Source organism: Myotis nattereri, assembly GCF_964212035.1.
Source record: "Myotis nattereri genome assembly, chromosome: 13".
Taxonomy (NCBI): domain Eukaryota; kingdom Metazoa; phylum Chordata; class Mammalia; order Chiroptera; family Vespertilionidae; genus Myotis; species Myotis nattereri.
The window spans coordinates 32,534,236-32,551,150 of NC_138088.1; the positions used below are offsets into that span (position 1 = coordinate 32,534,236).

Consider the following 16,915-nt stretch of genomic DNA (forward strand, 5'->3'; position numbering starts at 1 on the left):
GGCCACAGAGAAAGGGCTTATTAAAGGTTAGCTGGCTTGGGAGGGCTCTCAATAAACTGCTTATGGTAATAATAAGAGATTATGATGAGCCAGGCACTGTGCTAATTCATACCTAGGATTACAATGATCAATCAGACCCACAAAATTTGGAGAGTGAAAGAGCGTGCTGAAGTCACTAATCATATAAAATCATAAATCATTATTTTCTGATCAAGTTATTGGTTTAGTTCCATTAAAAAACAGTTTTATGTAATGAAAATAAAATATATCCACTTGGATTACAGCAACATTAAAAGAAAATGTCTTTATATCGATTATGTTAATACTAAAAATCTCACTTGTTAATAATTACTATGATTAAAAATAAAAAAAAATCACACAATAAAAATTATTCTTGGTGGGTACACTTATATCCACACTTGCATCTGTCTCTCTAATACAGTGGTTCTCAACCTGTGGGTCGCAACCCTTAGACCCTTTCACAAGGATCGCCTAAGACCATCGGAAAACACATATATAATTACATATTATTTTTGTGATTAATCACTATGCTTTAATTATGTTCAATTTGTAACAATGAAAATACATCCTGCATATCAGATATTTACATTACGATCCATAACAGTAGCAAAATTACAGTTATGAAGTAGCAACGAAAATAATTTTATGGTTGGGGGTCACCACAACATGAGGAACTGTATTAAAGGGTCGCGGCATTAGGAAGGTTGAGAACCACTGCTCTAACAGGTGGCATTTTTCTAAAGAATGAACTTTTCTAAATGATAATTCACAAAATTTTCTGGGTATGTCTCTCAATGGCACTCGGATTGGAAGGAGCCAGCTGTCCGTAGCCTACTTTCCTCTGTACACTTTGTCTTATTGGCCAAGCCTTATGTGCTGTCCTTGAAAGATAGAAATTAATATCTATAGAGGGTCAGAAAAAGAGACCTGGATTATCTATTCCTGGTCATCTTCAAAGTTAACTACAGCCAACACCAGAAGAAACCATGGCTGAAGCTGCCAAGTACAAAGCATTCTAGCAAATCCAGTATGGCTATATAATACCTCGTTTTTAAAAAAAGTTGGAGAAAAACTAGATATTTGGGACCTATGACCATTCCTATTTTTTCATGACCTTGTTGATTTCACAGAACCACCACATTACATTGGACTTGACCGTCTTTGGCTAACAGCTATAACTGGCAGAAGCGAGATTTGAACCCAGGGCCCCCAGCTATAGGACTAGGGTTCCTATCCACACTCAGCCTCCAGCTCTTAGGAATCCCTCTTTCTGGGCCCTGTCCTGGGCCTTATCTCAGTCTTCCTAGCTGAGTTCTGTTTCCTGCTTTCAAGCCTTTGGCCTCTTCTAGTTAATGAACTTGGGGTTTTTGTCCCCACAGCCCTCCAATCAAAATCAATCCAACTTGCCTTCATGCTTTTCAATTTATTTTAAAATGTGTAATATTTGTGGTGCTATCCTTTCACGTGTTATCAATTTAATTTTTTTCTCTTTAAAAATTGAGGGATAATTTCATCTTTCCTGACATGGACATCACAAACCCAATCTTCTTGGCTCACTTGGGATCACCACCTGGTCTCTAAAATCATTTGAATAGTAGCTATTGTAGCAACATTAGTAAAGCCCACCTCCAAAAATTCTGTTATCGACTCCACAAGAAATAACTCAAAAGTGAACAAAACTAACCAGAAACACATTCTGTTATATAAAAATCTGGAGAAGCTCAGACTGAAGGAGGGGAGGATCTCACTAAGTCTTTTAAATTAACACAAGAAACATCATAAATATGTTACCTAGTATTTTTATTCAAATAGTGTTGCATGCTCAGAAAAAGGAATTCTCATCAATTTTTCTACTTGATTACCCTCACCTCTATTCTACCTTACTCTGTGTGTGTGCATGTATTAATGTGTGGGAGAAAATGTTAATGCCTGTGTGCTTGAACATCACCAAGGGGAAAGATGCTGATATTTGTTAAGTTTACGAGATTCAATTACTCCTTCTTTCTACGACATATATTACACCCTACTTTATACCTAGCATGACTTGAGCTCTACAGAGACAACATCCTTCCCGGGAGAAGCTTATAATTTAATTGCCTACTCTTACAAACTAACTTTTTTAAAAATTACATATATTCAGGGAAGCCAATGCCTGGGCCTGCGTGATAACCTGAAGACCCTGGCAGAGTTTCTCAAATGAGCTCAGTGCTTCGGCCTGGTGTGTTTCTAAAAGGCAATCATCGCACTGAAGCAGCAAGACACATAAGCAATAGGTGCCCAATGCGTGGGAACAGCCAAATTGTTTAATTAAATCCCTAAGCAGTTTCCCAGCCTCCTATTTGGCAGAGCCAGGAACTGGGGAAGTCGAGTACCATGAGTTCCTGCTCCTCTTTTGATCCCCTGCTAAACAGCAAAGTGGAACATTCCCACGTGCACCATGTGATTCATTTCTTATTTTAGTCGGATCGCAGACAGAATCTGCTTTCTAACAGCTGCCTCCGAAAAATGCAGGGCAGATTTCTAAAGAGAACTTCATCGAATCAAATTTTAGGTTACAGATAACTGGCCCCTTCATCACTGCTTCCTTTTACCAATAGATGGCACTGTGGGCAATGATATGGAATGAATGAACCACCACATTAATTAAAAAAAAAAAAAAGAAAAAGAAAAAGCTATTTTTTGACGGGGGAGTAGGATTAGACAGAAAAAAAAAAAAATAGTCCAACCTATTTACAAGTGTCTTACTCTCAAAGATATTTTTATAGTTTTATAAATGTTTCTACCTTAATTACTATGTTTTCCTTTTCTGACCTTGCTTCACCAAAGACTATTAGGCAAATCACTTAAACCAGTTTCACATCTATTAAATGAGAAGGCTGGATCAGCTCAGGGGTAGAAAATTGAAATGCTTGCTAGAGCCAGACAGCTTGTTTATATGAGTTCAGAGGCTCTGGTGCGAGAGGATAAGGAGGCAAAGCAGAGCCTATCCAAAATAATTCAATTGTGAATGTTTTTGTTTGTTTCCTGGTTAGTTTGGTCTATTTGAAAAATACAATAAGCCAAAATAAAAGAGTCTTTGGGAACAAACTGTTTTCTTCTTGAGCAAATGATGTCCGGAAGCTCCTCTAGTCATAATACGCTACAATGGGTTCTAAACTCTACTAAAGGAATCTATAATAATAAAAGCATAATATGCTAATTAATAATACAAGAATAAAGTCTGTCCTTCCAGATGAAGTCGGGGCTGCGAGGTAAGCCCAGGTCTTGGGTACCAGAGGAAAGCTGATGCCATCAGTCTGGGGAAGGAAGGCCTACTCTTGCACGAATTTCGTGCACCGGGCCTCTAGTATCGATATAAAACCACACCTGTATTTTTTAGCATGTATATACATTAACATGCATCATTCTAATACCTTCCATCTCTGATAAATCTGTTTAAGCCTAATATGAAACAAAGAACAAAGATACTGTTTCCCTTCCATTAAAATAAAGAACGATATGAAACTTAAGAGGCCATCACATCCCCTTAACTTCCAATTCTTTCCATCTTTGCAACATCACCGTCAACTTGAGTCTCTGCAGTTAGAAATCTTAGAGTCATCTGTTATGCATCTCTTTCGCCTTTGGCATATCATCAATCACTGAATCTAGCCAATTTTATCTCCAAACTCTCTTCTCCGTCCCATTTCTAATTTATAATCCCTGTGACTACTTCCCCAATTTAGATACTCATTGTCTAGATCTCACTCAACAGCTAGAGCAACGAGTGCCCATGAGACCAGGGAAAAGTCTGACTGACTCAGGAGGCATCAAGGCTGAAGGTGGGATGCAATAATTTGGCCCATCCTTTATTTTTCCGTCTTGTTTCTTGCACGTTACCTCAAACATACCCTACATGTCTATCTTCAGTTGCATGCACAGAACTACTCACTGTTATTAGAACAAACCATATGACACACTTCGACAGGTTCCATGGTCTGTAATACATCTGACTGCCTATTAAATTCCTAAATGTCTTTCAAGACCCAGCTCAACTCTTGGTCCTCCATAAAGTCGTTTCCAATTCTTTTAGATAAAATAATGTTTATTTAGTCCATGATTGCATACACTTGCATATTGTTCTTATTTCTCATATAACACTGTCATCCTGTTGGGTTTATATTTTACCAGAGACTATAAACCACTCATCTTTAAGTATTGAATTACACCTGAAATAGATGCCTCCAAAATCTGCCTGCTTGGGTTTGAATCCTAGGTCTACCACTAAGTAACCATGAGATTCTGAGCACATTAACATACCTTACCAAACCCCATTCATTCATTACTAATCACAGAAGCTATAGGACTGCTGGGAGGACATGTGAAAATGCATAAAAGTGCTTACCACAGTGTTTGGCATATGTGACCCACTTTATTATTTAATATCCTCATCTGTAGAATAGTAGGCTTGGACTAGAAGACCCATGGGATCCCTTCTAACTCTCAAATTATTTGACTTTGTGCCCTGATTAGAGTGGACATATTGACAGTGTTAAACAAATAGCTCTGTGCACAGATGAGAGTAGCAGTCAGTCCCAGTAAATCATAGCCCCTAAGTCTAAACCAGATCGGTTTAGTAAAATTCAAGTGTTAAGAAATATGCTTTAATGTATTAAAACAATCACACACAGGGGGAGGCAAAAGTAGATTTACAGTTGTGAGTATGCTAAATACAGACTTTATTCTTGTATTATTAATTATTGTATTATTTCCCATATGAACAACTGTAAACCTACTTTTGTCCCACCCTGTATATAAACATCTTAATTTATGTCCCTTTTGATAGAGGCTTCCTCCCTTAATTTCCTTTCCAACACTTGTACATATTCATTTCCAGAAAGATTGATACTAGAGACAACCAACTGACAAAAAGAACTGCTTGCTCATTACTTACAATACTTAAAAATTATCATGGGCCCAAAGGAACATGTTATCCTAGAAAATTCTGGCGAAGTTTTAAACCTCCACAATCCCTTCACCCATCCTAACACACACACACACACACACCTGTAAACTTCCTTCAGATCTTTTATATTTTTTTCTTGAGTGATGGGAGAAAATAATTCATATAGGAGGTATATATGCCCACAAATGCTACATTTGGTAACACTATTTCCACTGTGCTCACAAGTATAAATGTTCATTCATAGGAAGACATGCTCTGGTTAAAGCTCTTTTTGCAGATAAATAAAATTGGCAAAATGCTACCATTTTATTTAAATGTAAGAGTATTTATTATGTGAAACATTCTAAAGTAAAAACCACAAATGACACTTTGAGAATTTTACTCTTTACATTTTTACTCATTCAAAAAACCTCCTTCAGATCCAGAGACAGAGAAACATAGATCAGATGCTCAAACCTCAGAGGGAAGGTAGGAGGTTGGAGGGGGGAGGGGGAGAGATCAACCAAAGGACTTGTATGCATGCATATAAACATAACCAATAGACGCAGACAACAGGGGGTGAGGGCATGAATGGGAGGGGGGGGCAATGGAGGGATAAGGACACATATGTAATACCTTAATCAATCAATAAAAAAATCCTTTTTAAGTACAAAAAAACTCTTAAAATAATGATAACTTACTAATTAAATTGTAATTAGTAAAAAAAAATTCTTTAAAAATCTTAAAAAAAACAAAAATCCTTCATCTGAGCATCTAAGTGCCTGACACTGTCTTTAAATGCCAAGATCAATAAACTAAACCTGGTCCCAGACTTTAGAGAGCATCTAGGCTATTACAAATGTAGATATCTGAACAGCTCTGTGGTCTACAAGGGAGGTTACAAACTGATTTCATTGGATGAAGAGAAATGATTACCAGATCCACATAGCCCTAAGCCCTAAAATGTAACAGTATTTGGTCAGTATAAAGAGACTCTTTTATTCAGAAAAGAAGGCAATATACTTATTCAAACTGAAGAAATTCAGTCTGATGTGATCCAACCACAACATAGTTTTAAAATCTTCTTCTCTCCAATTTACCCTCAAGACTCGAAATGTTTCTGCATTCTCACATTTCAGAACTACTAATGTATGGGCCAGTGGATATGCTATGGAGATAAAGAATTCCTTGGTACACAGTGAACATGAGTGGAAAATTTTACAATTTTATTGTGAATATAAAAAAAGGAGTTTTAATTTTAGAATGTGAAATGCATCATTGTTTTACATATTGATTATATAAGATTTATAGTTTCAAAGAAAAAAAGTGCTAACTCATTAAAGTTATACATGTGGAGTACTTTGATGTTTTAATACTTGAAAGCCATAGGATAGATTTGAAATATCCTCTTCCTCAAATGTAGGCTAAACAAAAGATTGATGGTGAAATATTGGGAAACTATCCTAAGTTTTTTTATGTGTAAATATCAATTGGGTAAACACATTTTGGTAACTGTCAAAAATCTTGACTCATGTTGTTCAAAAATAATAAATAATGCAGACATTAGTGTTAAAATGCCACATGTTAATTCCTGAGAAATGAGTGCCAACAAAATTGCACACTTTAGGAAAAGTAGATCACTCAAAAAATGTAGAATAATATAGCCAAAATGTCAACAAAAAGTGCCATTCTAGTAAAAAACAAACAAACAACAAAAAAAAAACAACAAGCTCAATTAAAGTTTAACTGCTGTTTGCACCAAGCACTGTCAGCCCATCCTTTGCAGCCCCAGGTCACGGTAATCATACTTCCTCCTTTGAGATGTAGCTCCTTGAAGAAACTTCTAATTAGAGACCAATTTCATCAAAATTAAAAATATGATCAAGGTAGCTTTCTTCACCAATCTACCTTTCCCCTTCAACACCTAATCAATGCCTTTTTATCTTCTCTATTTATGCCTGCAACTTCCCTGGAAGCTTAGCGTGTAAAAGAGAAAAATGGAAGCTCTTAAAGCTTCAGTATCAGCTCGTCCTGTAAGAAGGAAGGCACTTGCAAAGACCATCTCTTTTTTTTTAAAAAAAAAAAAAAAGCTTGCTTCCTATAACTTTAAAATGTTGACATGTGGGGAAAATTATGTCTAAAGCCCAACAAATTCCATTTTATACCGATCATTCCCATTTTACCAACCATAGCTGAACTAGTTATCATTAAGAGAACATGGGTTGTACAGAATAGAGTGTACTGAATGAATGATTTCCAGTCATAAGAGGCTTTTAAATCTAAAATTGATTGGACAACTTTAAAAAGCTATTCATCCTAACAGCAGAGTCAAATGACATCTTGCGTACGAGATCTTCTTCCTCTGAGTGCTGTTCAATATGCTGAAGCTTACAAAATAGTTAACAGATGAAATGGGGTAGAAAATGGATCTTTAGAATTGTTGATCCTTCAAAAAGCTTAAGAGACAGGTACACTTTTTTTTTCTAAGTTATGGTACTTGTGAAAATGCTTCATTTCTTCGGGGACTTCAGTATGCTGTGGTAACCTATGACATGGTAGACCTGTTTCTATCCCAAGGACACCATGGTCCTGACTGTGTGCATGCAGCTTTCGAGCGTTGGCCTAAAAGAGCTGCTGTGTATTGGTGAATGGACAGGTTTGCTGGTTCTGCTCCCCTGGAAAGGGGGATCCCACTAGGAAGCTGGTATCTCTCTAGAGAGCAATTCATGGTTGGGTCCCTGGTAGAACCCTGGATAGCACTTTTCAAAGATTCCCAATAGATTCTGTCCCACAGGCCAAAAAAGTAACCTTAAAAGCCAACCACAAAGTTATTTTACAGATACAACAAGAAAGTCCTTAAAAGTGAGGTACATAGTACAGTATTAGACTGTTGAAATGGCATGCTATTGGGCTTATTTTAAAAGTTTTTAACAAAAAGAAATATTAAAAGGCAGAAAGGAGAGATGGCAACATGTTGATATTGATAAGCAAGTTCAAGTCTGCTCTGTTCCACAGAGGGGATATTACAGTTACAAAAATAAAAATACAATTCTCTGATCATTTATTGAGTTTACTAAATTCCTATGGTTCACAAATTTTTTGCTAGTATATACACACATGTGACTCCTCCTAAAATCAAGTTCAGATAAAACATGGGTCTAGGTTTGGAGGGTTTCTCTAAGCTAAGTATCCTAATTATCTAAGTGTTTTCTCAAATGCATGCAAAAAAAAAATACAAAGTGTTTTAAGTATAGTTATCTAAATGAATCTAACAACCACTGTGTGTGAATTGTAGTCATCCTAAGAAAGTCTAAAACTATTATAAACATTCATCTTTAAAAGCATTTGGATTTTTTTTTTCAATTCTTATAAATTCAGTAAAGCTTTATCCTGGCAATGTTGGTCTAAAAAATGAGTGTCATTAATTTAATTCTTAGTTACTAGGCAAACTCAGAAAAGCAAAGACTATTCTCATCTCTACTTCTGGTTCATTTCATCTGTAAGAAAAACACCTGGTCATTTTGTACCAACAGCCCAGTAAATTGACCCCATCATTTTCAGTGGGCTATTATAGAATCATTTTAGAAAACATTTCTAAAAACTTGGAAAGCATCCTGATTTTCATGGTTTTTCTAGCAAACCTGGCATCCTTTTACGTTCACTTACAATTCCCACTGGGGGGAAAAATGCAGATTCCTGGATACAAATAGAATCTGATAGTAATAATGATCTATTAGATCATTAATAACAGGAGAGTAAACAACTTCCTTCATCCCAACCTTTAGCAATGGATTTATAAGGGCACATACCTGGTTTTGCTCAGTGGGAATCTAAGTCAGAAGCAACAACAGGGGCAATTTCCTTATTACAAAGTCACAGACTTACTGATCATACATGAAAGTATGGTGTCTCCGTGGAGAACGTTCACTTAACATTCTCTCTCTATACTAGGCGCTGTGCTAGACACTGCAGGTACATCGGTGTACAAGGCCCACCACCTGTACCTCTCCAACTAAGTCCTCACAAATAATTCTGTTAGTAGCCTTGAAGTGCAGTAGGGTTTGGGGGAGGACAGGGATCAGGATAAAATGGAGCGAATAAATACATTGAAAAGGAGGCTTTGGGGACACTGCTCTGCTACTACAAATTGGCTGTTACTGAAAAACTGAGGGCAAGCTGGAAGAAACTGACATTGTTTCTCACATTTTAAAACCTACACATGGCATTTATGCCCCTACACTTACATCTGCTTGGAACACAGTTTGAGTGTTTGTGGGATTTGTAGGGGGTGAGAAAAATCACTTTTATATGTTTTTCTCTTTTGAAACTTCCTACAGCTTATAAAGCACAACATGCAAACTTCTAATCTTTCAACGGTAACATCCCTGCCTTTCTTGCAGCAATCATTTCTGATCTCACCAGCAGGATTTTGACTCTAGTGGGTAAATAAGTGGCAGGAGAAATGAGCTCTTAATTGAAAACACATTTTTGCTTAAACATAGACAGAAACAGCGTAAGGAATGTACAGAAGGCATGTGTTTGTGCAAAGGGTATTTTGAAGGGACAATATAAGAACGGAAGTAGGATGCAGTCCTCTGCGTCAGATTCCCTCGAAGCAATAAACACGTATTTATTCGACTGTGCCAAGCTCTGCAGTATACACTTGGAACGGAGTAGCTCACGGTTATACTTCTTTTTATAATTTCCAGAGTTTTAGAAACAATTGTGAAATGCATGATTACTTTTATTTCCATTTTGCAAATGAAATGAGTGAGTCCCAATAAGGCTAAATGGTTCAATGTTACAAAGTCAATGAGTGACACAATTGAAGTCATAGTCATGATTTCTGACACTAAGCACAATGCTCTTCCTTACCATGATGCCTGCAATAAAATCATGGCTATTGATGCTTAGATGAAAAGCAATGACAGTCCATTTTTTTTAATTTTAATTTTTTTCTTAATCCTCACCCAAGGATATTTTTTCAATTGATTTTTAGAGAAAGAGGAAAGGAAAGGTAGACAGAGAAACATCAATGTGAGAGAGACACATCAATTGGTTGCCTCCTGCATGTGCCCCGACCAGGGTTGGGGACCAAGCCTACAACCAAGGTATCTGCCCTTGACCATATTCGAACTGGGGACCCATTCAGTCCTTGGGCTGACACTCTATCCACTGAGCCAAACCATCTAGGGCAACAGTTCATTTTTATTAAGCACTTACAATGTGTTCACTGTGTGAACACTATAATCTAAATCAGTGGTTCTTAACCTTGGCTGCACATTAGAATTACCTGGGAATCTTGTTAAAATCCTGGTTTCTGGGACTCATCATTAGTAACAAAGAAATAGAATTTCTTGAGGATGAGGCCCAGAAATCGGGATTTTAACAAGATTCCCAGGTGATTCTAATGTGCAGCCAAGGTTGAGAACCACTGATCTAAATGTATATTACTTAGTTAAATCATCACAACCATCTGATGGGTTACATACCATTCCTGTCATTATGCATGCACATTCATTGAGTTTATAAAGCTTAGTATATCATGTTGTGCAAGAGATCCCAAGGTGCTCCAGCCAGTAAGTAACAGAGCTCAGGCTCAAACCCTACCTGTCCATTTCTACGTCTGTGTTCATGGCCAGCACCAGTGATTCCCGAACTTGCCTGATGAGAGCACACACTTGGGTACTTACGGAAACCACAAGTTTTTAGAGGTCTTCTAGATTATGATTTTGCAGGTTGAAGCCCAAGATATAAAATTCTAACAAGCATTGGACAAATATCAGGCCAGTAAAGGCAACACACATGCTATATATTGACATTTTTTTACTTCAACTTCTCTAATTTATCTTCTCACTGAAAGGTTGGTAAACTTTTTCTGCAGAGAGCAAGATACCATACAGCTTCCTCGCAAATACTTGTCTCTGCTATTGTAGTTGGAAAGTAGCCACTGACATTATATTCACTAAGAAGTGTGGTTGTACTCTAATAAAAACATTATTTATGAACACTTAGATTTGAACTTCATATAATATTTGCCATGCAATATTATTCTTCTTTTACATTTTCAAACATTTAGAAATGTAAAAACCATTCATAGGTAACAGGAAAATAACAGGTAGGCTAGATGTGACTTGCAGGCTGGGTTGTGTTTTCCCCCTGTACCTGTTCTAGCCCTCTTTCTCTAGAAAGTTAGTTCCAGCCAGAAGAGTAGTCAATAGAAAATTCTTTACCCAACTTACTCCTACTGGCGTTTCCAGTAATGTCCCATTGTGTGTTGTGTTTTTTGTTGTGTGTTTTTTTTCTTCCTGTCTCCTGCCTTCCTACCCTGACATCTGGAAATTGTCTCATTTTAAATTCTAAGCTACAAAAGAGTATTCTTGTAACAATTCTGTAAACAGTGCTCTGAGGTCTTTGGGGGAGTAAACTAATAAACCAAAGCATATTTACTATAAATAAATGCATTATAAGGAATAAGGAGTTTTTGCAAACTATTTAGGCCAAATCCACAGGATGATAAGTGGATTTTGCCATTTTAGTGGATCATTACCAGCAAGCATTAAGCTTAAGAATTATAAAAGAGAATCATTTTGGCAGGCAACCATATAAGTTCATGACATTCAGATTGGCTGTGGATCTCTGGATGTCAGGAAGTCTTTGTCTCATAGCTTTAATCAATGTCTAATGACATTCTTTTGGCTTTCCTCTTCAGTAAATTCTTGTCTACTAAGATACTTTTCCAACTTTTTCTCTTCCAAAAAGTCTCTCCCATGATTCTCTGTAATTGAAAACAAATACAGGACCCTGAATGACATCGTTTCATTCAACATGGTTTTGTTGTAATGTTGATGAGATGCCATAGGAACTTAACACTTGTATCAATTAGCCTGTAGTAAAATTGGTTTATTATACATCATTTCACTTAAAGTCACAGAACCTACCAACAACATTAAGTGAGGACTTACTATAATTTTAGACAGGTCAATAAATGCTTCATTCACCATGTACTTGACACTCCTTAGGTAACCACTTATTTTCTCCAGTTTATTCCAATTACCTTTTAAGATACGTACATTCGATTTGCTAAGAAAAATAAATATTTTGAAGTGTTCTTAATTATGCATTAAGAGAAAAGTCACATGCACATTTGGAATATATGAGTGTGTTCCAAGACCATGCTATAATTTTGTGACATTTGAAAGGCTTACGACTCTTAAAATCTTTCATGAACTACAGGGATCTAGGAATTATCTAGTTTAATTTTTTTCTCCATTTTGTGCTTGTCTCAAAATCCTCCTCCAAAGATCACCCAGCAGTTGCTTAAATGCCTTCAGTGACAGAGGCCAGTAATAACTGTAGGAGCTGTCGCCATCATTAACCAATCCCATTACTTCTTCCTCTTTTTAAGCTAGAGCTCCCTCCTTGTAACTTTCACCCAACTGTTCTTTGGGCAAAAATTCTCAATTATAAGTTAATGACAATACGCAATAATGTCTTCAGAAATGCTTATGGGGTGTGTGTATGTAGATAGGCATGACTACATAGTCTGTGGTAAACATAAAATCTATCAGCCAAATAGACAAATCAGGGGGTGGGGGTGGGGAGCCAATGGTGATCCCCTGCTCTGTCCCACATGAGTAGTCACAGACTGAGAGAGGTGAAGACAGATCTGGTTGAGTCAAAGTGAGCTCAGGAAAACAGTCATTTGATGAAGAAGCCGGCTTTACACCCCCCTGGTTTACAACTCCAGTATCTGACACCTCATCCTCAGCATGTGGAATTTTCCTACCATGGAATTCAAAGCAGGAGTTAGAAGCTAAACTTGAAATTGCATGTAGAGCTGGAAACAACAACAACAAAACAAAAAAAAGCAAGAGGACTCAGGAAAGTCAAGAGGAATGAGTAAGTTCACCTTTACCCAACTGTATACAATAAGATGAAAATGGAGTGTCCTGAATATTTCCTTGAAAACTTCCCTAGGAATCTAGGTTGAGTAGACTAAGCAGCTGAGACAAGGACATCTTATGATACTCCTAGACTGCCCTGATTCAGATATTCATTCTTACTTGATCACAGAAATAACTGGCACTCCAGCTAACAGAAAAATCATCTAGAAAATGTGCATATGTAAATGCAGAACCCTGTCGTGGTCAAAGGGTACTGATCAGCCATATGATAAGATTTATACCGTGGAGCTATTTTCTGTACCTCAGTTTCCTTATTTGCAAAATGGCAACAATGGCACCTACTATATAAGGTGAAGGTTAAATGAGTTAAAACATGCAAAGTGCATAGAATAGTATTAAGCACAGAGTAAGCAATGTAAACAAATGTTACTTAGTAGCAATATAATATAGCTCTCTCCTAATATTTACTAAACTGCAATGCAATTATAGATGTTAATATTTGTTGCAAACTGTAAGCTCTTCAATACCTGAAGCTTGGAGTTAGTTACTGCTTTAATTATTTTGTCCTAGTAACCTACATGGAGCCCAGAACATAGCATAGGTGTTCAATAAACGTTTATGGAAGGAACAGACTAAATAAGTTGCCTTCTCACCCATTTGGTTGGTAACTTCCTCCTTCGATCATTTAAATTTTATAAATACTTTAACATACCAAAGTTATGACAATTTGGGATTTCATAATAAATCCAGTAAACTATGAAATCTAAAAGGTTTGCTTTAATCACTGAGAATATAATACAGTAGTTCCCCTTTATTTGTGGTTTCACTTTCCATGGTTTCAGTTACCTGCGGTCAACTATGGTTCGAAAACATTAAATGGAAAATTCCAGAAAGAAACAATTTTTAAGTTTTAAATTGCACACTGTTTTGAGTAGCGTAATGAAATCGCACACTCCCACTCCATCCTGCCTGGGACGTGACTCATCCCTTTGACTAGCGTATCCAAGCTACTCATCCATTAGTCACTTAGTAACTGTCTTGGTTATTAGATTAGTTATCAGAGAGAAAGACACCACATTTATATCACTTTTATTACAGCAGATGATCATAATTATTATATTTTATTATTAGTTATTGTTGTTAATCTCTTGCTGTGCCTAATTCATAAATTAAACGTTATCATAGAGATGTACGTATAAAAACACAGAGTATATACAGGGTTTGTTACTATCCACTGGGGGTCTTGGAATGTATCCCTCCTGAGTAAGGGAAGACTACTGTACACCAAGTTATGTAAGTAGCCTGTTAAACTCTCCCTTTCACTACCCAAATTAAAAGACTCACATCAAAAATTGCAAATAGGACAAAAAGCATTTGTAAGTCTAGAAACGGACATGCTATTGTGATGCTGCAAAAGCAATCTCTTTCAATTAATGAATCTTAAATTTAAAAATTTTTAATTTTTACCTTAAACAGTTAAATGGAGGGCATTTTATAAATGTATCCAAACTTGATCCTACCCAGGGCATGCCACGTGAAGCTTGGCCAGACAACAAAAATGTCTACAAAAGCATGTAAACACAATGCTTGGGGAAAGAGATTCCAGTACCATGACAGTCACATTGGGTCTGTCCATGTACCTCGTTGCTAAATTTAAAGATCTGATTTGAGGTATGACTGAATTTGTCTAACAGTGACCATGTTAATAAAATGGCTTTACACACTTTGAAAAATTCCTTGGAATAGGTTAAATCAAAACCTCAAGTTTAAATGGAGCAATGCTAGGTTGCTGGCCACTGGTATGGCTGAGAACTCATTAGGGCTCTGTGGTTGCCATGGGGTTCCCAGAAGACCGTTTTAGTATTCAGAGTGTTGGTGTCTCTGCAAACTGGACAGGCAGCTTTAGCAAACATTTACTTGGATGAAGGCTGAGGAACTTGATGGTAGAACTTTATGGTTCCCCAACCAGTTTAAGGGAAGAGGCACAACTTGCAAAATCTGGTATCAAAACCTTACTTATCAATGGAAACTAGAAGTACTGTGGTTATTTGAACCTGTGCCAGGAAGATTAATTAGATCTTAAGACTCCGCAGAGAGTACCACAAATTAAGATGTAATGAGCAATTTCAAAAGAGTTTGTGAGACCTGGTCTTGCTTCAAAGAACAGGTAACACATTGTTTACCTGGTTGCAGGGCGGGTGGGGGGGGTCTTTCCATTTCTGCACAATCACAGTACTGTTCCAATGCAGTGAGGTCTACATGGAGCATGGGGACTCCAGCAGATATGCATCTAGAAATTGAGTTATGCTCCTACAGATCGTGACCAGCTTCCTCTCACTAGCACTGTGTGGACAAAGGACATCTGCTAAAAAATTTGGACTACTCCCTGAAATGCTGAGGAGATACAGAAATACAATGTGGTTGAGTATTGATGTAAAAGGTAAATAAGACTTCAGTGATGCGTGCTGATAAATAGAACCTGGGGACTTTGGGATTAAGCAAGGGATAGTGTGAGAATTATTTGATCAAGCCTAGAACTATCTTGGCTATAATATGTATGCTTTAACTTGTTTTTGTGGGCTTCTATTTATCAAATTTCATCGACTAAAAGATGTTCCTCTTTTCATTTATTGTCTCTAAAATTAGAATGTGTCTTAGAATAAGGGATACCTAAAACTCAGTGAAATAGAGGACTTTTTTATTTTTCAGTATATAACAAGCAGAATAGATATAATCACTATGATGCAAGTTCATACTTTTCTTCATCTAGCTTCAATTGGTTTGCGTAAACTTGGAGTCTGAGAGGTAAAATCTTTCTGCCTATCTCATCACATAGAAAACCAGGATAACAACACTTACATTGGCCTGATGGGAATTTTTCCTTTAAAGAATATGTTACTCCTTCTAGGACAGTAAATTGATATATATATGAGTTTGAGTGCTTTGCTGGAAGAGGGAGAGAGAAAAATAATCTTGAGGAAAGTAATAGGTATGCCAAAGATGAAGAAAAACAGTGCTCTGGGGTCCCAATAAACACCTGCTTACCACTCCCCCGAAACAAAATGTCATGGCAGGACCTGCATGTCTAAATGACTCAAAAAAGCCATAACATCTGGCACCCAAGTCATTTTTGGTGAGTGTACCCCTGGCTGACAAAAAGTAACAGGTGGGTTGATTCTTCCTTGCACTTAGAAAACCAGTACAGCCATGGTAGGTATGTAAACTAGTACCAGGGGCAACTGGAAATGCAGGAGGAGTCCCACCCCCATTTCCTCATATCACAGAAACCGGGATTATCTCTTACTCCAGGTGATGGAGTTGTTCAGGAGCAGCAAGGACTGCTAATCTTAGAGAAAAGTACATATCATGGGAGCATCCTATGATTATCCCTGGAAGGCTGATCCCACCAAAAAAGAGAAGGGTTTCCTTGAAATAAACAAGTTGAAACTCAAGCCAAACAAAAGGAGATGAGTTTATTTTTTAGTCCAAAGCAAAAAACGTAAAGAATATTGTTTATATCCATCTCTCCTCGAATAAACAGAAGTCATGGAAAACAGAGCTAAATAATGAAAACAGCAACTAACTAGCAATTACCTATCTCTTTAAAAAGGGGAAGTATCGAACCCTAGAAACTCTCCATTGATCTTAATTTTAATTCAAAGGAAGTACAGAGCAAGTCAATCAGTATGTAAAAGGCTCTCTCCCATTCACTAGAGGTTTTAGCTTTTCTAAAAATTCAACAAATAGTCTCAATATGTTTCACAATCATGCTTAGAAATACCTATAATATATACACAAACAAGCAAACTAAATAAATTAGCTCATTCATCAGCATAAATTATCATCACACATCATATTTTAGTAGATTTGAGAGAAAATTTAAGATTGTTCCTCTTCAGCCATGTAGTACCTTTTGTATTTATCTATTATATTTGTATTACTCCCCCAACTTATAAATTAAAAAGCCGTTTCCTGTCCAGACAACATATTTAAGGATTCTCTTCCCAAAAATACTTGCCAGAGAGGCCCAGAAAGTCAAATTGAAGCATATTATGACCACGAT

General features: G+C 36.9%; 1 protein-coding gene across 2 annotated transcripts in view; it reads right to left on the minus strand.

Annotated features, from left to right (window-relative positions):
* Nucleotides 1-16,915, minus strand: part of PRKG1 (protein kinase cGMP-dependent 1) — a 1,074,350-nt gene that overhangs the window by 249,843 nt on the left and 807,592 nt on the right. The window lies entirely within an intron of this gene.